This window comes from Corythoichthys intestinalis, chromosome 6 (genome assembly GCF_030265065.1).
Source record: "Corythoichthys intestinalis isolate RoL2023-P3 chromosome 6, ASM3026506v1, whole genome shotgun sequence".
NCBI classification, from domain to species: domain Eukaryota; kingdom Metazoa; phylum Chordata; class Actinopteri; order Syngnathiformes; family Syngnathidae; genus Corythoichthys; species Corythoichthys intestinalis.
The window spans coordinates 9,508,943-9,532,622 of NC_080400.1; positions in this window are offsets into that span (position 1 = coordinate 9,508,943).

Below are 23,680 nucleotides of genomic sequence, written 5' to 3' on the forward strand. Positions count from 1 at the left end.
TGTTAGCTGCACAACAACTGCAAGCTCCTCTCTCACTGTTTACGTCTTTGCCATGTAGTAAAGCATTATTTTACGCCAAATTGGTGTTGACCATGTGGCAGCTACGCGCTCCTCCGACGTCAGCCCGTTTGTCCAGCTGCTTCCTAGGCTCTCCTGCCCGCAGCAGGGGAACGACGAGCTGTAACTTTCTCGCTGCTGGACGGGTTGCCGATAAACGAAGACAATCGACAACCCCGCCGCCGTGTGAGATGGTCCTGGGTAGTTTTGTGTGATTTTTCGCTTCAAAAGCTGAGAAAAAGACTTTGAAACATCACTCGGTTTGGGTTAGCATGTCGGCTAGCTGTTTTGTTTACGCTCTCCGAAGACGGGGCAGGAAATGACAAAAGCCAGACTAACTCCGGTGGCATAAAATATAGTTTTGGAGGTGCAAAAAGTGGACAGTTTTGACCATTACGGAGCAATTTTGCCATGTCGTACTGAATAAATACATTTTTTAATATTTCATATTCCATTTAGCACAAGACTGTTATTTATCATGACTATACTATTTATTTAGCAATTGGGGGAAAATACTTCGATAAAGAGAATATCCTGTAAAAATATTGGAGTAGAGAGACAGAAACATTGACATTTTGCGGCTCTCTTCGTCGCATTTTCCTCGTTCCGAGTGATTTCCCCCTCAGTTGGCTGAATTCTAAATCAGGTGAAACCATGACCCTGCCGACATCCTCTTGTTGGGGACGCTTGAGCCCTATAATGGTAGGCGTGGCTAAACAGCAGATTAAAAGTCTAATTTCTCGTCATCTTCGCTTTGCGAAATTGTTGTGTATAGTCAAATCGTCTCAAAATATGATTCTAATTCACATAGTAATGCGGTTTAAGACTTTTTTTTATCCCGTCGTAGGCACTTTAAAGTGCCTGTGACACAATTAAAAAAAGAATCTTAAATCGCATTAGTATTCACGTTCAGCTCCTGTCATTATAGCGTTCTGGCGCCTCCATCTGGGCGATGACATCATCAAAAGTGATTTTAGCGGATTTATCTTTGAGCCCAAAGGAGGAGGAAGTGAGCAAGTTTCGGCTCGTCGTTATCCTCCTGCGGCCCCGGCAGGAGTGCTCGTCGCTGGGGACGCAGCTGGGGAACGAATGCCAAAAATGGCGCATTCTTGGTGGACATCACGTCAGAGTGCATGGCTGCCCAAGCCCAAGCCGAGGATAGCGCTCTCTCGGCGGGCACACAAAGCAGGCCGAGAAGGGTGGAAGTCTCTGCACAATCGAGAACCGCACACAAGAGTGGGGGGCTCCCCTGGCCCAAGCCCACGATAGCGCTCTCTCGGCGGGCACGCGAAGAGGGCCGAGGGGGGTTGAAGTCTCGACACAATTGTCAACCGGAGACGAGAACGCGTGGCTGCCCGAACACCGACGCCCCCACCTTCATCAGCCGGCGACCATGGTGTGTGACAAGCCACCAGTCGTCGGCAAAGGGAGGTGGCCACTCCTGCCTTATTGGTGGACAAGGGGCATTGTCACTCACAAAATGCAAGCCACCCCCTTATTAAAACGTGTGCCATGATCCCGGTCTTTGACATAATATTAAACACGTAGTTTACTCACTTCCTCATCTGTCCAATGGTCGCACCATTTTCATTCCTGTTTTGCCCATTCCTCGTGGTGAGCAGGATCTTTTTGAATCCCAGACAGGCTCACACCACTCTCCCTGTTGTAGCAACAACAAAAAAAGCCTGCAGTACACTCGGCTGGCATGACGCAAAAAATAAACAAATTACCGTATTGGCCCGAATATAAGACGGTGTTTTTTGCATTGAAATAAGACTGAAAAAGTGGGCTTCGTCTTATATTCGTGGTCTAGACATTATACCCATTCACGACGCTAGATGGCGCCAGATATCATTGAAGCGAATGCCGAACTTAAGGAGTAATGTTCTGTCATGAGAGATCTCAGCTATTAGATGGCGCCAGATAACATTGAAGCGAATGCTGAACTTGAGGAGTAATGTTCTGTCATGACAGATCTTAGCTACTCTCAAGTTTAACCAGTTTGCATAATTTTATTGCAATGTTTTTCCTTATTCAGATTTGTTTCAAGACTACAGTTACAGTTAGACTTCACTTTAAAGGTTATTGCAGTTATTGCAATTTTGTTGTTTTATCACAATAGATTGGTTTATTTACATTTCAAAACCAGAAGCCATTCATTTACAAATGTGATTGCACTTAAGTTAACATATTTAAATGTTCAGATATTAAGATTTGAATGAGGCAAAATAACAATTGTCATAATCATTTGTCTCAGATGTACTGTAATTATTTTCTGTATAAAAATTAATTTGGTGTTCAAAAAGTCTTTTTTTCAAACTTGAGTCTTGAAAAAGATGGGGTCGTCTTATAATCAGGGCCGTCTTATATTCGGGCCAATACGGTAATCCGCAAAATCAGACCTATCAGCAGTCGTTTTGCATACAATAGTATGGCTGTATAGTGAAGATGATGTCTCCCGTTAACGTTATATCCGCCTTCTTCCTCAATCCGAGACCGTGGCCGAGTCTCTCATTTTCGTAGCGCGGGCTTCAAACATTTTTTAAAAATTATCGATCGCTTCTGAACACATCTAGGTGGTCATTCAGGAGCGTAATATAACACGTGTAATATGAAATAAACATGCTTTCTTGTGTCACAGGCACTATATGTTATGATACGGCAAGCCGTTAAGCATGGATCCAACACAGAGGTGGAAGTTTGTCGTATTTATTACAAAGCAAGAACTAAGGGAGCACGCCAGAACACGCGAGACAAAATACAAAATAAAAATGGCACGAACCTAGTCGGCGAGTAAACTAAGGAGAAGGCACAAGGGCCGGAAAAAGGCTAAACTAAATGATAGCAAAGTCCAACAAAAATACTAGCACAACAATGTGATAACAAAGAATACAACCGTAAATGGCAAGTAGAACTCGAGATGATGCACACAGCGATAAGCAAGCAGGTTGGCATGTAATAGTCCGACACTTGCAGATGGTGACAGGCTTCCTTAAATATCAAGCTTTCCTAATGCAGCACAGGTGTGTCGCATTACCACGCCCATCTGGCTCAATCAGGTGCTGAATATAGGAAAAAGAACTGAGAACTCAAACAAATATGACAGAACCCCCCCCTCAACGGACGCCCCCTGGCGGACCACCTGGTTTCGTGGGATGGAGGGAGTGGAAATCCCGCAGAAGCGACGGATCGAGGATCCAGGAGCGGGGGACCCATTGGCGTTCCTCAGGGCCATAACCTTCCCAGTCGACCAGGTACTGCACACCCCTACCCCGCCTCCTAGAATCAAGTATGGTACGTACTGTATACACCGGCCCACCATCGACCACACGAGGAGCAGGAGGAGGCACTGGCGGAGGGTTCAGGGGACAGGTGGAGACTGGCTTGAGCAGAGACACGTGGAAGACTGGGTGAATCCTCATTGAATTAGGAAGCTTCAGCCTGACCGCGACGGGGTTCACCACCGAGTCCACAGCAAAAGGGCCCACGAACCTAGGGCCCAACTTCTTGGACGTCCCCGCAAGGTGCAAATCCCGCGTTGATAACCAGACCATTTGGCCCGGTTGATACACTGGAGCAGGCCTTCTGTGGCGGTCAGCAATCTGTCGGTTGCGGGCTGCTGTGCGGACCAGTGCAGCCCTTGCGTCCCTCCAGACTTTATGGGCCCTCCGCAGGTGGACCTGGACAGAAGGCACAACCACCTCGGCTTCCTGGGACGGGAACAACGGAGGCTGGAACCCGTATGCGGTCATAAATGGTGACCTCCCTGTGGCCGAGCAAACGAGGGTGTTGTGGGCATACTCCACCCAAGGGAGGTGTGATGACCAGGAGGCTGGATGCAGTTGGCAAACACAGCGAAGGGCAGCCTCCAGCTCCTGGTTGACCCGTTCCGTCTGCCCATTCGACTGCGGGTGGTAACCAGAGGACCGGCTTGACGTGGCCCCCAAGGCCTTGCAGAATGATCCCCAAACCCGCGAGATGAATTGTGGTCCTCTATCCGACACAAGGTCACATGGAATGCCGTGAGTCCGAAATACATGAGTCACTAACAGGTCAGCAGTCTCTAGAGCTGAAGGCAATTTGGGGAGCGCGACGAAGTGTGCCATCTTTGAGAACCTGTCCACCACGGTCAAGATGACAGAATGGCCCCTGGATCGTGGGAGACCAGTGATGAAGTCCAGTGCAACATGAGACCAGGGGCGAGATGGAACAGGGAGTGGATTCAGCAATCCCGCAGGTGGCCGATGAACTGCCTTGCCTCTAGCGCAGATGGTACAAGCGGAGACATAGTCCATGATGTCCTTGCGCATGCCTGGCCACCAGAACCTCTGTGACACAAGAAAGAATGTGCGGGAAACGCCCGGGTGACAGGCAAACTTCGAAACGTGGCCCCACTTCAGCACTCCTGCGCGCTGTGCGTCTGGTACGAATAACTTGCCAACGGGACAGCTTCCAGGTACCCTTACACCCCGCAAGGCCTTCTCCACAAGACGCTCGACCTCCCACCGCAGTGCTCCAACGATCAGGTTCTCTGGCACCACCGGCTCATCCGAAGGACCCTCTTCCAATGGTTCATACAGCCTTGACAGGGCGTCTGGCTTCCCGTTCCTCGACCCTGGACGGTAAGTTATCACAAAGTTAAAGCGGGTCAGGAACAACGCCCAACGGGCCTGGCGGGAGTTGAGGCGCCTGGCAGCCCGAAGATACTCCAAGTTTTTGTGGTCCGTGAGTATTTGGAACGGTTCTTCCGTCCCCTCCAACCAGTGCCTCCATTCCTGCAAAGCCTGTACGATAGCGAGCAGCTCCCGGTTGCCGACATCGTAATTTGCTTCTGCAGGGCTCAGGCGGCGGGAGTAGTATGCGCAGGGGTGCAGTCTCTGGTCAACCGTAGACCTCTGGGATAGAATGGCCCCCACTCCGGAACTCGATGCATCAACCTCGACCACAAAAGGAAGATCAGAATCAGCGTGGACTAGGACAGGTGAGCTCGTAAATGCACGTTTTAGACCTACAAATGCGGCCTCTGCCGCAGAAGACCATGCAAAGGGCCGTTTGTTCGAAGTCAGTCTAGTAAGTGGCTCGGCCCTCATACTGTAATTGCGAATAAAACGTCTGTAAAAGTTGGCGAACCCAAGAAACCTTTGTAAGTGCTTACGTGACGTGGGAGTCGGCCACTCTGCCACTGCCTGGATCTTAGCCGGATCAGGCCTGAGCTTTCCTTTTTCCACTATAAAACCCAGAAACTGTATTGACCCACAGTGAAACTCGCACTTCTCGGCCTTGACAAATAATTTGTTCTCGAGAAGTCTTTGTAGAACCATGCGGACATGTTGGCAATGTTCCTGCTCATTACTTGAGAAAATTAAAATGTCATCCAAGTATACAAAACAGAAAACGTTTAACATATCACGCAATACATCATTTATGAGAGACTGGAATACAGCAGGTGCGTTTGTGAGACCGAAAGGCATGACAAGGTACTCAAAATGCCCGAGCGGGGTTTTAAAAGCAGTTTTCCACTCATCTCCCTCACGAATCCTGACCAAGTGGTATGCACTGCGCAAATCTAATTTTGTGAATATGGTGGCCGATTTTAATGGGGCGAAAGCCGAATCTAACAACGGCAGCGGGTATTTGTTTTTAACGGTAATCTCATTGAGACCCTGGTAGTCGATGCACGGCCTAAGACCCCCATCTTTTTTGCCGACAAAGAAAAACCCCGCCCCCAAAGGAGAAGATGAAGGTCGTATAAGGCCAGCAGCCAAGGAAGAGGAGATGTATTCCCTCATCGCCTCTTGCTCTGGTTTAGAGACCTGGTACAATCTAGAGCTAGGTAGCGGGGCGTTAGGCAACAATTCAATCGCACAATCGTACGGACGGTGCGGTGGAAGTGTCTTAGCACACTCTGTGCTAAAAACTTGTTTGAGGTCATGGTATTCGGCCGGAACATTCCCCAAATCAATTGGCTCGGTAGGCGCTTGCGCTCGGCTGGGAAGTAAACTTGCAGAGCGCAAGCAGTGCGAATAACAAAATGTACTCCATGTTAATATTTGTGTTTTGGTCCAGTCAATATTAGGGTTGTGCACTTTTAACCAGGAGAGCCCCAACACAACTGGAGCCGATTTACATGGCATAACCAGAAAGCTACGGATTTCAAAATGATTCCCTGAAAGTCTAGTTTTGAGTGGCGCCGTAATAAACCTCACGTCCGCCAGGGGGCGCCCATCGAGGTCCAAAACCCTTTTTGGTCTAGCTAGCTTTATTAAAGGACATTTGAGAGCTTCTACAACACTCCGGTCTACAAAACAATCATCTGCCCCTGAATCAATCAGAGCAGTAATCCCAATATTAACCCCACAATGCGACATTTCCCCCTGTAATTGCAGTCTCGTAATATCCTGGGGTTTTATTTGTTCTTTTAACTCTCCGTGATGAGACTCACTTGATGGGACGTTGTCGTGCACGAACCTCGTCCCCCCTCGGGGAAGGCGAACCCCAGGGAGAGCAGATCCAGGTCGACGCGAGGGGACCACGTCACAGGTGGCGAGACGGTGCCCCGGCAAACCACAGTACAGACACACACCTGCTCTCATCCGTCTCCGTCGCTCCGCTGCAGAGAGACGCCCACCGCCGATTCGCATGGACTCCTCCCTCATCGAGCCCGGACTCTGCGACGGCGCCCGGACGACCGGTGACTCAACGAAGCCGTCCTCACCGATGGCAGTCGGGCAGCTCCTCGGCGACGACCACGGATATCCCCGGTGCTCCATGGCCCGTTCCCTCTCGCGTTCCTTCAGCCGACCATCCAGAGAGACTGATAAGGAAATCAGCTCCTCCAGGCTTGAGGATTCGTCCCGGGAAGCCAGCTCATCTTTGATTTTAGAAGACAGCCCTCGCCGAAAAATTCCACACAGCGCTGCATCACCAAACCCGCACTCCGCCGCCAAAATGCGGAACTGAATGGAGTAGTCAGCTGCGGACAGATCGCCCTGAAAAAAATCCAGCAGGCGGCTGGCTGCCTCCTTGCCTCTAACCGGGTGATCAAAAACTGTCACGAACTCCGCCTCAAAAGTTTCGAATGAATTACGGATCGCGGGCCTTGTGTTGCTTACCGCCATGGCCCATGTAGCTGCTTTACCGGTGAGTAGACTCATAGCGTATGCTACCCGGGATCTGTCACTAGCAAACGTGTATGGCTGTTGATCAAAGACGAGGGAGCACTGGTGTAAAAATTGTCGGCATGCGCCAGGCTCGCCTTCGTAACGACAGGGGTGTGGCAATACCGGCTCTCGAAATGACGCCGGTGGGGTGGATTGTTCAGACGCCGCCGCCATATTACTAGTAGCACTAGTTTGTACAGGGGATGCCATGTTTTCAATTTTTGTGGTTAAAGAACCGATCAAACGCACTAATTCGCGCAACGATTGCTCATGTTTACCGATCATGCGGTCGTGACCAGCCAGAGCATTGTGAACACCCTCCAAGTCTGTGGGATCCATGTGGTCGGACTATTCTGTTATGATACGGCAAGCCGTTAAGCATGGATCCAACACAGAGGTGGAAGTTTGTCGTATTTATTACAAAGCAAGAACTAAGGGAGCACGCCAGAACACGCGAGACAAAATACAAAATAAAAATGGCACGAACCTAGTCGGCGAGTAAACTAAGGAGAAGGCACAAGGGCCGGAAAAAGGCTAAACTAAATGATAGCAAAGTCCAACAAAAATACTAGCACAACAATGTGATAACAAAGAATACAACCGTAAATGGCAAGTAGAACTCGAGATGATGCACACAGCGATAAGCAAGCAGGTTGGCATGTAATAGTCCGACACTTGCAGATGGTGACAGGCTTCCTTAAATATCAAGCTTTCCTAATGCAGCACAGGTGTGTCGCATTACCACGCCCATCTGGCTCAATCAGGTGCTGAATATAGGAAAAAGAACTGAGAACTCAAACAAATATGACACTATAAAGTGCATCCATTTGCCTGAATAATTTTTTTAAAAAATTCTGAAGGCAAATTTTTAACTATTTGATACTGAAAAATCAAATTTAATAAAATCAACACATGACATTAAATTCAAATTGTTTAGCAAGATTAACTCAGAGCACAATATGCCAAACCAAAATTAAACAAAAACAAGTGTCATTGGACAGAAGGACGGTTTTTATTCTTGCAGCGCTTGTATCGTCCAGCATGACCGAGACCATGTCTAATGCTGCAGGCAGTATCAGATCCTCTGCTATGGTATGTTGTTATTTTTTGCACTGAACAACTTGTTATGCCACCTTGTATGATGCTAACAGTGCTCGCTAGTTTATTGATGTAGCAAAAATAAGCTGGACGATTTTTGGCAATAATTGGCACGTTTTCGCTGAAAAAAAATCAAGCGGTTTATCATTGTGTTTGGGGTCTAATCATAGGTGACGTCTTCATTGATTTGGTTTCATGCTGTCCGCTGCCAACATTTTTTGACACAGTATTTAAAAAGTGAAGTCAAACGCTACGTATGTTTTGTGATATATCCTCGTCTTAACTTTCGGGAGAATTTATATATCCTGCTCTTTGCTGTTTGCTCTTGTTTAATGCAAAAATACGGCACACAATCTGAAAATTAGAGCGCCACTGCCACCCACTGAGTGGATGGGCAATTACACATTATTGTAAAAAAAAGTCAAAAAGTATGTAGTCGGCAAAAAGTATGTTCCGCAAGGTCACATGTCATGCGCCCCCCCCCGGGATCACTTTGCGCCCCACTATTTGAAAAGTCCTGCCCTAGGACACGAGGTGATGCTCAGATTCATGCAAGTGCGCTTCGCTTGAGAGGAGAAGTGACGCTGACTGGATTTTTCTTTCCATGCGCTCGACTCACATTGCTCACGGCTTCCATTTTCTCTCAGTTACCTTATTGAACTGTTCATTTGAAGTGTTTCTGTTTCATTTTGTGGGCAGTTGTTGACCTAGGTCAAGAGGAGCTTCATAATAATTATATTAACTAGAAAATGAGCTTTCTGTGGAAGTTGCGTTGGGGTCCTTTCCTCCGATGGTCAGTCAACTAACTTTCTGTTGATTTGAAATAATTGAAAGCTCACATCTTCTTCGTTTTTTGACAAAAAAGAGGCCTGCAATTCCAACAGCAAAAATATACAATATTTGATTTTCAAAATGCTACCTGTCCTACAATTGTTGCCCGTTTCACATACTTCACAAATAAGAAAATTCACAAATTCAAAGCGCACCCTCACCAACATCATCAGCAGGTTTATGACAAAAACCTCCACATCAACTTTCAAATGGGTTGGACATCTATCGCCATCAATGGCAGTGGACGAGTTAAGATTTCAAAATCTTGCACTTGTGTTTTTGCTGTCAAATAGATGATCAATCTAGTTAATTGGTAATACAGAATCAAGTAATACATAATAAATTAATTAATAAAATAATCAATACAAAAGAAATAATACCGTATTGGCCTGAATATAAGACGGCCCTGATTATAAGACGACCCCCTCTTTTTCAAGACTCAAGTTTGAAAAAAGACTTTTTGAACACCAAATTAAATTTTATACAGAAAATAATTACAGTACATCCGAAACAAATGATTATAACAATATATTTGAGAGAAAAAGCATGTTATTTTGCCTCATTCAAATCTTAATATCTGAACATTTAAATATGTAAACTAAAGTGCAATCACATTCATAAATGAATGGCTTCTGGTTTTTGAAATGTAAATAAACTAGGGCTGTCAAAATTATCGCGTTAACGGGCTTTAATGGATTTTTTAAATTAATCACGTTAAAATATTTGACGCAATTAACGCACTAGGCCCGCTCAGACAGATTTAAATGTCAGTACAGTGAAAGGCCAACTTGTTAATTGTGTTTTATGGAGTTTTTCCGCCCTCTGCTGGCGCTTGGGTGTGACTTGCATATGTTATGTGGCGTGATGTCGCCCTCTGCTGGCGATTCAGTGCAGCTGATTATTTGGGTTTCGGCGCGCTTTTCTGACGTGATTATATGTCGACGCGAACTCACACTAATAGACAGTGCTATTCAGACCAGCCAACGTCCGTATCCAGTATTCAGTGGCAGTTCTCATAGCCCCATCACACTGTTTGTGTCTAATACATGCATCGCTTGTGAGTTATATTCCTCCTTTGCTTATATTCATGAGCATTAGATAGTTATTGATGATGTGTATTTGAATTTGTTCACATATATGGTGAAATGCAGTTACATTGTTAGATGCTTGTGAGCTAATTGGCTAGTGCTACTGCTCAAATGGACACGTGTGTGTACATTTTATGTTATTTTGTGATTTATGCAAGTAATTGACACATTGCCTTGTTATTTTCAGTTTTACAAAAATACAAGAAACGTGCTCCTGTCAAAAAGAGATGACTTCAGTAAAGCCCATGCAACTTTGCCACACCGTCTGATTTCTTTTTGGAACTTATGTTCGCTATCTGTCAATTTGTGTACTTACACACATTGAGGACAGAATAGGGCTACTAGTTTATTTTTTGATTGAAAATTTTACAAATTTTATTAAAACGAAAACATTAAGAGGCGTTTTAATATAACATTTCTATAACTTGTACTAATATTCATCTTTTAAGAACTACAAGTCTTTCTATCCATGGATCACTTTAACAGAATGTTAATAATGTGAATGCCATCTTGTTGATTTATTGTTATATCAAACAAATACAGTCCTTATGTACCGTATATTGAATGTATATATCCATCTTGTCTTATCTTTCGATTCCAACAATAATTTACAGAAAAATATGGCATATTTTATAGATGGTTTGAATTGCGATTAATTGCGATTAATTACGATTAATTAATTTTTAAGCTGTAATTAACTCGATTAAAAATTTTAATCGTTTGACAGCCCTAAAATAAACTAATCTATTGTCATAAAACAACAGAATTGCAATAACTGCATTAACCATCAAAGTGAAGTCTAACTGTAACTGTAGTCTTGAAACAAATCTGAATAAGGAAAAGCATTGCAATAAAAAATTGCAAACTGGTTGAACTTGAGAGAAGCTAAGATCTGTCATGACAGAACATCGCTTCAATGATATCTGGCGCCATCTAGCGTCATGAATGGGTATAATGTCTAGACCGCGAATATAAGACAACCCCCTCTTTTTCACTCTTATTTAAATGCAAAAAACACTGTCTTTTATTCGGGCCAATACGGTTGTAATTTATGTATGGTGCAAATTAGCCACACCAGTACGGAACCCTTAAAGTAGGGGTCGGGAATCTATGGCTCGCGAGCCAAATCTGGCTCTTTTGATGCCTGCATCTGGCTCACAGACCAATCTTTAATTATTTAAAAACAAAAAATTCATTATACTCCTTTGTGCTGTTACCGTCATCCCCAAGAGGCCGCTGTCCTGTTTCAATATGACCAGCATTGCCAATTTAGTGCAGAAGAAGAAGTGGGTGAGCGTATGGTGAGAGAAAGAGACCGGTGTAGGGAGAGAGCTGCGCGGGAGCGCTATGTTGAGTGGCTCGGTGTTGCCCACTGGTTTCTTAATGCCTGCATGAAGCTTAAGCCCACCAAGTGTCAACCAGACAACAAAGCCATCAGCAAAACCATGCAGCACCAGAAGTGGCATTATTGGTAAGAAATACTCATCATTGATTAGCAACAGCATAACAATGTTAATAAAAAGAATTAAGACTTATCGTACTTTAAAAGTGGTGAAATTACACAAAATGCACACATTACTTGTATTTTTTGTTTTAAACATATTGTATGGCTCTCACGGAATTACATTTAAAAATATGTGGTTCCTGACCCTTGCCCTTAAAGGGACACAAAAACCAGACAGAATTTTTTTTTTTTTTTAACCATATGCGGTGCTCACCAGATTGTTTCTGCTGCGCATACAATCTGGTAAACACTAGCATTATATAGCATTTAAACTACCGGACTTTTGCTACGCAAGTTAGTCCACTGTTCTTTTGTTGTTCTTAGATCCTCATTCATTAATTTTTCTTATATTCTTTCAGGCTAAGATCAGGTGCTAATTGAGTCTAAGATTGAAACAAAGCTCAACTTAATCCTCTATTATCATTTTTAGCGCGCCGAAAGTGCTGGTGTCCGATGCACGCCTGAGCTTAACGTCAAACGAAATACAGAAAATAAGTAAATGAGGATCTTACAAAAGAACAATTGGCTAACTTGCGTAGCAAAAGTCCGCTGGCTTAAGTGCTATATAATGTTAATGTTTATCAGATTTTTCTGGTGTGCACTATCTGGAGCGCACCAGATGGTTTAAATTAATTTCATTCCCATCGATGTCCCTTTAGGGACTCCGAACAACAGGCCCCAGAGCGTTATTTTTACGAAAATAAAATTGGGTTTTGGTTTGAGTTAGAAAACGTCGTCTCGCCCAACCGGGCGGTATGGTCTCTCCTTTCAAGCTCGGGTCCTCTACCAGAGGCCTGGGAGCTTGAGGGTCCTGCGCAGGATCTTAGCTGTTCCTAGGATTGCGCTCTTCTGAATGGAGACGTCGGACGTTGTTCCTGGTATCTGTTGGAGCCATGCACCCAGCTTGGGGGTTACTGCCCCTAGTGTCCAGATCACTACTGGCACCACTCTTGCCTTCACTCCCCACATTTTCTCCAACTCTTCCGTCAACTCTTGATATTTCTCCAGCTTTTTGTGTTCTTTTTTCCTGATGTTGCTATCGCTCGGGATTGCTACATCTATCACTACTGCTGTCTTCTGGTGTTTATCCAACACCACTATGTCAGGCTGGTTGGCCATCATCATTTTGTTTGTCTGGATCTGGAAGTCTCACTGGATCTTGTCTCGGTTGTTCTCGATCACCTTTGGAGGCGTCGCCCACCTTGACTCTGGGGTCTCCAGTCCGTACTCGGCACAGATATTCCTGTACACTATGCCTGCTACCTGGTTATGTCGTTCCATGTATGCCTTGCCTGCCAGCATCTTACACTATGCTGTGATGTGCCGGACTGTCTCAGGGGCCTCTCTGCATAACCTGCACCTGGGGTCCTGTCTGGTGTGATAGACTCCAGCCTCTATTGATCTTGTGTTTAGGGCCTGTTCTTGTGCTGCCATGATCAGTGCCTCCGTGGTGTCTTTCAGTCCGGCCTTTTCCAGCCACTGGTATGTTTTGCCCATGTCACCTACCCCTCAATTTGTCAGTGGTACTGTTGGTACATACCATGCAGGGGCTTGTCCTTCCATGATAGCTCCTCATGGTCCTCGGCATTCACCGAGCAGGTCATCACTGTGGACCATTTTTATGATGTATTCTTGGGGGGATGTAGTTTCCTCCTGGATAGTGGCTCTGATGCTCACTAGTCCTCGGCCTCCTTCTCTCCACTTTGTGTAGAGCCTCAGGATTCTTGACTTAGGGTGAAACCCTCCGTGCATTGTAAGGAGCTTCCTTGTCTTGATGTCGGTAGCCTGCATCTCTTCCAGTGGCCAGGATACGATGCCAGCAGGGTATCTGATTACTGGTAGGGCATAACTGTTAATGGCCTGGATCTTATTCTTGCCATTCAGCTGACTCTTGAGGACCTGCCTCACCCTCTGTAAGTCTTTGGTTGTGGCAGACCTCCTAGTTGCTTCCTCATGGTTTGCATTTGCCTGTGGGATACCCAGATATTTGTAGCTGTCCTGCACATCTGTTGTGTTTTCTTCAGGTTGTTCAGCCCTTTCAGTTGACATCACCCTCCCTCTTCTGCATACCATTCGCCCACGCTTATCTAGTCCGAATGACACCCCGATGTCATTGCTGTATATTCTCGTGAGGTGAATCAGGGAGTCGATGTCACGCTCGTTCTTGGCATACAGCTTGACATCACCCATGTAGAGGTGGGGACTGATGGTTGTTCCACTTCGGAACTGGTACCCGAAACCACTCTTGGTGATGATCTGGCTGAGGGGGTTTAGGCCTATGCGGAACAGCAGGGGTGACAGAGCATCTCCTTGGTAGATACCGTATTTGATGCCCACATGTGCAACTGGCTTTGAGTTGGCTTCTAGAGTTCTCTTACACAGCCCCATTGAGTTCTGGAGGAAGGTCCTTAGTGTCCTGTTGATGTTATAAAACTTCAAGCATTCCAGTATCCATGTCTGTGGCATTGAGTCATAGGCTTTCTTGTTGTCAATCCAGGCAGTGCACATGGTGCTCCTGGCTTTGCAGTCTCTGGCGACTGCCCTGTCAACCAGTAGTTGGTGCTTGGCTCCCCTGGTGTTATTTCCAAACCCTTTCTGTGCCCAGTGCATGTATTGCTCCATGTGCCTGCTCATTTTAGCCGCCATGATGCCTGATAGGAGCTTCCATTTAGTGCTGGGCAGGTGATAGGTCAGTAGTTGGATGGTACTGTTCCCTTCTGGGGGTCCTTCATGATGAGGGCTGTCCGACCCTGGGTTTGCCACTCTGTGTGGGTCCCCGACTTCAGCAGCTGGTTTATTTGTGCTGCTAGGCGTTCATGGAGTGCAGTTAGCTTCTTAAGCCAGTAGGCATGAATCTTGTCGGGTCCTGGAGCTGTCCAGTTCTTCATTTTGGACAGTCTTGTGATGACTACTGGGTCTTGTTCTGGGATGCGATTTTGCGATGTTCTGACTGCTGGTCTGCCAGCCATTGGGTGTTACGCCTCTTTTTCCCATGTACTCTTCTAGTATTGTTCTACCCTGCCACTGAGAGTAGACCTTAGCTGGATTATTGGAGAACATAGTGTTTATTCTCCTGTCCTCTGCTTCTCTTGGTTACATCTTTAGGCAGCTAGCTTTGCTTAGCACTCTCCAGTGCCTCAGCTGTGTGTGTGGACAGCTTGCTGTATTTCTTAGGCAATTTTTCTTAGGTTTTCACATCTTTGCTCAGCTCTGTTAGGAGGCTAACTTCTCTCCGTGTTGCCATGATTTTTGCCTCCGGCCTTTGTTTCCATGGAAGAATACTAGCACTGTTTATCTTGTAGCCAAGTGACTCTAGGATGACTGATGCTGCTGCATATATCAGCTGATCAGCAGGAGGTAGTTGAGTTCCCCCAGGACTTCATGATCTCCTCTCTCAGGTCCGCTGCTCTCTCATTCTATTTCGCTGCTCTTGGGGCTTGGGGGGTGATGATGAAACCATGTCGTCCTGGCTCCCCCTTGACGTAGCATCTTGGATGAGACACATTGTGCCTCATTAATCTCTAACTGTGATAGCTCTAAGTTCTTCTTACGGATATTAGAACACTGAGCTAGTTGGTTCTTGGTCAGTGTGGATGTGGGATTTCGAAGTAATTATTCTTCCCACATTCTCTGCATGTCCCCACTTTCTGCTGTAGTAGCACTCCATTAATACCCTGTTCTCCGTCATGTTCCAGTAGCCCACTTGACATCAGGTTGTCCTGGTCCCCCAACACCTGACGTGAACCTTGTTAACCCGGGCACGTTACCGTAATCGTATGACTCTATCATTGATTGTTCCGCTTATTCAGAGGTATAGGCATATATGTATATACCACCTGCATATCACTATGCCCTGACCCGGGGGGTTTGAACCCCCGACCTCCCATAACAAAGTCAGCAATATTACCACTGAGCTATTCAGCTGCTATGAAAGGGACTTGACTTCTATCGCCGTCAATGGCACTGAAAGCTGAGCAAACAAAGCCAGTCCTCCCAGTTTAACTGGATTGAATGTCTGTCACTGTCAATTGTCACTGTCACTGTTGCAACATTTCAATTCTTGAAATGTTATAGATTTTCATGGCATATTCGTGCTAATAAATTCACCGGTTTTATATTCGATTCCTGTGACAGTTAATTTCCGCAGGAAAAAGAAAAGAAGAGGAGAGACATTTTGGAGCAGAGTAAAAGAATGAGCCAGCTTCTCTGCGGAGAGACGATAAGCCTGTGGGAATCTGCCAACAGTCTTGGATAGGACGTGTGGCGACCAGCTAGCCGGCTCCGTCCTCGTCCCGTGTGTTCTCACCTGCGCGCCAACACAAATTCAGTAAATTGACAAACAGGAAACGAGGAGTTCCATTGAACACCGGGAATCACGATGAGAAAACATTGGTTGGACCATCGTCATTCAACCATTTAGTAACGTTCCATTTATTCATTTTCCAAATGAACCATTCATCTAGCATCTATTCTTCATCTTTTCATTACCCTTCTTGTGTACGTTACTGCAGTTCTAACCACATTCATTAAGTCATCCATTCATGCCATTCCTTTTTTTCAGCAGTATCATTCATCCGCTGGATTGATTAATCTTTCAGTTTTCCTACATTACAACATTCATTCAGACACCCGTCACACCTTGAGTTGATCTTTCAATTCTTTCAGCACTCGCTCATTCATTGTTTCATTCTTTCACATATGTTTGCTGTCTACTGTCATCCATTGGTTATTCAGTCCATTTATTAATGGCTCGCATTATCCATTTTTCTGCAAACACAGTTCATTTGTTCATTTATTCATCCATCTTTCCATGAATTGATCTTTCAATTCCTTCTACAATCATAAATTCGTTGTTAAATTCATTTATTCATACCCTTATTTATCCGGTATCTGAGTCAGTTCATTTTTCATTCATTCATTCCATTTATTTATCTGTCCATTCTTTTGTCTTCCACTACTTGTTCTTTATTCACACTTCCATTTGTCATTTGTCTACCAAGCATTTATTGTTGCTCAATTAATCATCTATTACCAGTCTATTACCAGTCATTCATCCATCAATTCATGCCTTCAACAATCATTCGTTGATCGTTTCATTCATTGACACATCCACCTTTTCTTCTGATTACCATCATTCATTCATTCATTCACCGGTATCACTTATCCATTCATTATTCAATCATTTCATTTATTCATGGCTTGTAATATCCATTTTTCTGCTGTACACCTGCCATTCATTCATTCAACCATCCATGAATTGATATATCAGTTCCATCTACAATCATTCATCCATTGTTTTATTCATTCAAACGCCTATCCAATGTCTGTCTGTCATTCATTCATTTTTTTTCATTTCATTTATTCATCTATCAATGCTTTTGTCACTCATTTAAGGGTTCATACGGGTTCTTGAAATCCTTGAAAAAGCTTGAATTTTACTGTCTTATTTTCAAGGTTTGAAAAATGCTGGAACTTTGTAAAAAGTCCTTGAAAATGCTTGGATGTAGGCCACAACGATATATCGTTTGAACATCGTCATCGCGATGTGCGTATATGCAATGCTCGCATTGCAAGGACGTGTGATATACAGCGGTACCTCAACATACGATCGCTTCGACACATCTTTTTGACATCCGACGTAAAATTTTACACATGGGTTCCAACAATATTAGTGCAGCTGGTGAAAACAGGAAATGATGGAAAAATATGAGCGTGGTGTGCGCGTCCATGAACTGGCTCGACAATACGGCCATAGAAAGTCTACAATCTCAGTGGTCTTCCTCCATTCACCAGTCTTCATACGTTAAGGTGACAATAATGATGATTGCAACATTGCCAAAAAAAAAATCAAGCCAGCGGCGTCAGATTTTTTAATAATTTCTTTCAGAACGTGTGCTACAGAACATGCCGACTGTCCACCCCAGCTGAACAAAATGAAAGTGAAAAGTCCTCTCTCACTCTGTCAAGTCAGCGTTCAGGTACACCACACAAAATACATCCGCCACATTACAACCCGATTTTTACATGATTACAGGCATGATTATTGTTACTATTATTATATAATTATTCCAATTTTTATTCTTATTGTATTCGTTTTCTTCTTTGTAATTTCTATTTGCAATAGCACCGGCAGTTTTTATGAAAAATTTAGTGTAGGTTTTCGGGCTGTGGCACGAATTAATGGAATTATAATGTATTCTCATGGGAAAATCCTGCATGACATTCGACTATTTGGACTTACAAACAAGGTCCTGGAACGAATTAACTTTGTATGTAGAGGTACTACTGTATATATATACATACACTGTATATTAGGGCTGTCAAACGATTAAAATTTTGAATCGAGTTCATCACAGCTTAAAAAATAATTAATCGTAATTAATCGCAATTCAAATCATCTATGAAATATGCCATATTTTTCTGTAAGTTATTGTTGGAATGGAAAGAAAAGAGCTAACAACTTTTATAAAATTATGTTGACATACATCCAAAAATGCATTAATACCTGCTTCAGATTATATGAAATTCAAGGCTACCCCATTCAAATTGGGAGGATTGGATGTGAATGACCACGATTCAGCATTATTAATGGCCAGAGGTGTGTAAAGTAGCCAAAAAAAATTTACTTAAGTAAGAGTAGTGTTACTTCAAAACAATATTATTTAAGTAAAAGTAAAAGTAGTCATCCAAAAATTGTACTCAACTACAATTAAAAAAGGTAAAAACAATACTCAAGTAATGAGTAAGATTGTGAGTAACTACTTACATTATATGATTTGTTTTTTTAAACAATAGTATTCTTTTCTCGTCAAAAAAATATTAATATGAACTGTTGTTAATATACTGTACAATAACCCATTACTAGGGCTGTCAAATGATTAAAATTTTTAATCGCGTTAATTATTCGTAATTAATCGCGATTCAAACCATCTCTAAAATATGCCATATTTTTCTGGAAATTATTAATGGAATGGAAAGATAAGACACAAGACAGATGAATACATTCAACGTACTGTACATTAGTACTGTATTTGTTTATTATAACAATAAATCAACAAGATGGCATTAACATTAACATTCTGTTAAAGCGATCCATGGATAGAAAGACTTGTAGTTCTTAAAAGATAAATATTAGTACAAATTATAGAAATTTTATATTAAAACCCCTCTTACTGTTTTCGTTTTAATAAAATTTGCAAAATTTTCTATCAAAAAATAAACTAGTAGCTCGCCATTGTTGATGTCAATAATTAAACAATGCTCATGGTGCTTAAACCCATAAAATCAGTCACACCAAAGCGCCAGCAGAGGGCGACAAAACACCGAAAAACACAAATAACAAGTGGACATAACACTGTATTGTCATTTTAATCTGTTTTGAGCGGGTCATGAGCATTAATTGTGTCAAATATTTTAATGTGTTTAATTAATAAAAATTAATTACCGTCCGTTAATGCAATAATTTTGACAGCCCTACCCATTATATGACCAATTTAAGACAAAGAAATTTTTTAAAATCATTGAATTCCGGCGAGTGAAAAAAAATTACAGAACTGAAGCATCAATCGTCTAAAGATTATGAGTGCCCTCTACTGGAGAAAATAATTCCTAGTTTAAATAGTTGAATAGTGAATAATTCCTTCATAGTTCCTATTATGAAATATAAAATATAAATCATATCTCCGGTTTTACGTGGTTAATCGGTGCCAAATGACAACAGGGAGAGAGGTTAAAATCTGCACTTTTGAGTCATGTTGAGGTTAGCCCTCTATGTCAAATACTTCATTTATTTACAGTGCTTTAAAGACGCCACGTGATTGAACAGGCCAGCGTGATCATAGAATGGCAAGCTTGAGTCATATTGGTATAATGGAGTCATGTGATTAATTTTGTGATTTCTGCTACTGTTGGCATCGCTGGCAAAAAAACAAACAAACAGCCAAATCTAATATGTATAATAAAGGAAAAAAAAATGTAACGACTAGTGTAGCCTAAAGTAACGGAGTCAGAGTAGCGTATCTTCTTCACAAATCTACTCTAGTAAAAGTAAAAAGTATGGCTTATTAACTTTTTTCAGTACATTTTTCTCAAAAACTTACTCAAGTAAAACAGAGAACCGTATTTTTTGGACTATAAGTCACAGATTTTTTCATAGTTTGGCTGGGGGTGCGATTTATACTCAGGAGCCACTTATGTGTGAAGTTATTAACACATTATGATATCATTTCACATGTTATTTTGGTGTTTTGGAGTGACACTGATGGTTTGGTAAACTTGTTAGCATTTTTTTATGCTATGGTTATCTGAATAACTTAATAGGTATGGCCACGTTCGCGTTCTGCCTTTGGCAATGTGTGTTCAATTGTATTATTGACTTTTTTATATTGAAATGTATGCTTTTAGTTTGTGGCGCTTTCACGCCCACGTGGGGGCGCACTTGCACTTATTTACGTCAAGAAGAGTGCTCACACGCCAGAAGAAGACCGACAGCTATGTAGCTGAGTGAGTGGGCGAGTTAGCGAGAGTGAAACAAGGCTGCGAACCTACGTTCATTGTTTATGCTCGTAAAATATCTCTACAGAGGCAACGCCTGTGTGTATCATCTTTTCTGTTGTTGTTGTGTGTTTTCCACCCGCGATCGGACACTTAGAGCCAGTTGTATGGTTGTTTGAACGATGCGCTAATGCTAGCGAACACATGCTAACCGTTTGTGTCATGTCATTGCTGTAAAAGCACCTAATTATCCTTTATTTACCGAGGATGAAATTGATTTAGCAAATTACAGTGCCCTCCATAATTATTGGCACCCCTGAAAAAGATGTGTTTTTTATCTTCTAACACAGGGGTCCCCATCTGCCGGGCCGCGGACCGGTACCGGTCCGTGGCGCATTTGCGACCGGGCCGCAAAGAAAAAATAATTTAATAACGACCGCATTCTGGCCGAATTAACCCTGTGCCCCTGCTTAACACACCAATATCTCTGTCTACTCTAGATATAATACTATGGGATAGATTACATTGTTGACATAGAAGTCCATTGATTGGAATGCTACCAGTACATCTTGTTTGTGTACATAATATATCTATGTGCGCTTGTCCTCGATAATAGCGTATTACTAGGCCGCGGCGCATTATTCCCAGGAATAATTAGCCCCCACACAAGCGAAGATAACAGGAAAACAGACGTCTTTGGAAATATTTTTACGGCGAAAAGGATATTTTTACGGCGAAAAGGGCACCTGACGAGCCTACAACCTCGAAGACCCACGAACTGCGAAGGAGTGGATTCGTGACCCGTTCGTGAATAAACAGAGAGATCGCAAATGACGGCGTCCTTATTAAACGTACATTTGAGACAACGACTCTACCGAGGTTCTGTATTAAAGTCATTCTGGAATATCCTGACATCGCGACAAGAGCATTGAAAACCTTGCTACAATTTCCAACATCGTATCTTTGTGAAGCGGGCTTCTTAATTAATGTTTAACGACAAGGCGAAGTCGTTAATGGTGAGCGCGGTGTGCAGCTGTTGTGTGAAGCTTACATGGCAGGATGAATCTGAGGAGACGTTTTCTACAAGTCCTCCCATGATCAAACGTAATTTAATATTCCTTTCTTTCAAGAAAGTTTGTAGTGTTTACTTTGGAATCGCTGCATTTGCGCATTTTGCGGCTATGTTTAACGTTACGCGCATGCGCAAAAGCCGCATCATTGCAATTTTTCAAAATCAAATCAAATCAAAATTTGTCTGGGGACCCCTGTTATAACATATATATATACAGTGATACCTCGCCTCACGAACGCTTAAGCTCACGAACTTTTCGCCTCAAGAACTTTAAATTCGCGAATTTATAGTCTCTGCTGACGAACTACTTTTCGGCGGACGAACACACCACACGGTCGAGCAGCGCCTCGCTTCGTTCCCCTCCCTTTCTTTGAGTGCGGACGTGGTTAGACATTTTGGACCATATTGAATGTACGTACAGTATTTTTGCTATTATGGGACCGAAAAAGACCCCACCACAGGCAACTGTTAAGCCTAAGAAGACGCTAAAGAGAATTACAATTGAGCAGAAGAAGGAGATAATTGGTAAACACGAACGAGGTGTACGTATGTGTGACTTAGCATCCCAGTACCAGTATGCTAAGTCAACCATTGCTACCATCCTTAAGAACAAGGAAGCTATTAAGGGTGCGTGTGTGGCACACCGGAGGTTGAGTTACCTACAGTCCTTATGGAAGGTGGCTCTCCTTCCAAACAGTAACTCCCTCCCTCCCTCCTCCGCCCACTCCATTCCATCAACTACCATCACAAAGGTAAATAAAACTTTATTATACAGTACAGTTTATTTATTTAATTTCAATACAATAGCACATTTATTATACATAAAATAAGGTATATTTTTGTGTAGTTTTAAGGCTTATTTAGTAGAAAATTATGTTTTATGGGGACCTGGGAACGAATTATTTTCATTTTAATGGTTTCTTATGGGAAATAAATGTTCGGAAGAAGAACTTTTCGCCTCACAAACTCTTTCTGGGAACCAATTAAGTTCGTGAGGCGAGGTATCACTGTATATATATATTTTTTTATTCAAATAATATAGGACCTTCATGGAAAAAAAGAGAAAAATCCAACCTTCAATACAAGTGAATTCATTGAGTGGGGAAAAAAATCCTACACAAAGAAAACATTGTTTGACATTAAATTATGTTTTCTTTATGTGAATGAATGCACTTGTATTGAAGGTTGGATTTTTCTCTTTTTTTCCATGAAGGTCCCATACATTATTTGATGTCAAACAATGTTTTCTTTATGTAGGATTTTTTTCCCCACTGAATGAATGCACTTGTATTGAAGGTTGGATTTTTCTCTTTTGTTCCATGAAGGTCCCATATTATTTGAAAAAAAAAAAAAAAACAATTATTAGAAGCTAAAAAACTTTTTCAGGGGTGCCAATAATTATGGAGGGCACTGTATATGGACGGCCAGCATCGTCATTTGGGTTTTGAGTTTAGCCCGCTGAATAGCCTGGACCGAGCTGTAGCGTCCTGGTGAGGACAGTATATTCGCATTTCGTTGTTCATGCACTGTACACTTATTCAGAATGTTGTTCTCTATTGTATTTTTGTATTAAATTGCCTTTCAAGATGACATGTCTGTTCTATGTGTTGGATTTTATCAAGTAAATTTCCCCCAAAAATGTGACTTATACTCCGGTGCGACTTGTATATGTTTTTTTTCTCTTCGTTGGGCATTTTATGGCTGGTGCGACTTATACTCAGGTGCGACTTGTAGTCCGAAAAATACGGTAAATGTAACACGTTTTCCATGATGAACAAACGTTCATTTGCCCTCTCCCAGTCAAAATGATTCGGACATCTACCACCGTCAATGGTGGTCATCTAGTTAAAACTGTCAACCGAAGTGGTTTGTTTTTTTCCTGTGTATCTTATCTGCATACAGTATTTGTCCGCTACTAAAGCGGCGCGAGGTCGCAGCTGGGAATGTTTAACCTAACGTTCTGGTCCAATTGTTCTGCTGCGCTTCGGGTTTTCTCAGCTGTGTTTGGAAAAGGGAGATGAGCGTGGATGTGCGCGGTGTAGCTGCCCGTGCTCATTTGCATTCAACCTTCAGGGGAAACAAATCCTTTTGTAATGGTGGGTTTTTTCCCCAGGTTTTTTTTAGATTACATGAATGGATGAAGCATAAAATGCATGATATACATAAGAGGCTGCAAAGTCTTCAAGTTGAAGAATGCGATTAGAATCTGAACACAGCCAAGCTTCTACTGCAATTCAACTGCAATTCAATGATGACTGTTTGCCCTCACAGTTCAAATGGATTGGATGTTGGAGTGGTACTCTTAAAGAAACTGAATATGAAGTCAATATCAACACAAAAGTAGCATGAAATTTCTAGTGAAATTGTGTAGGGATGC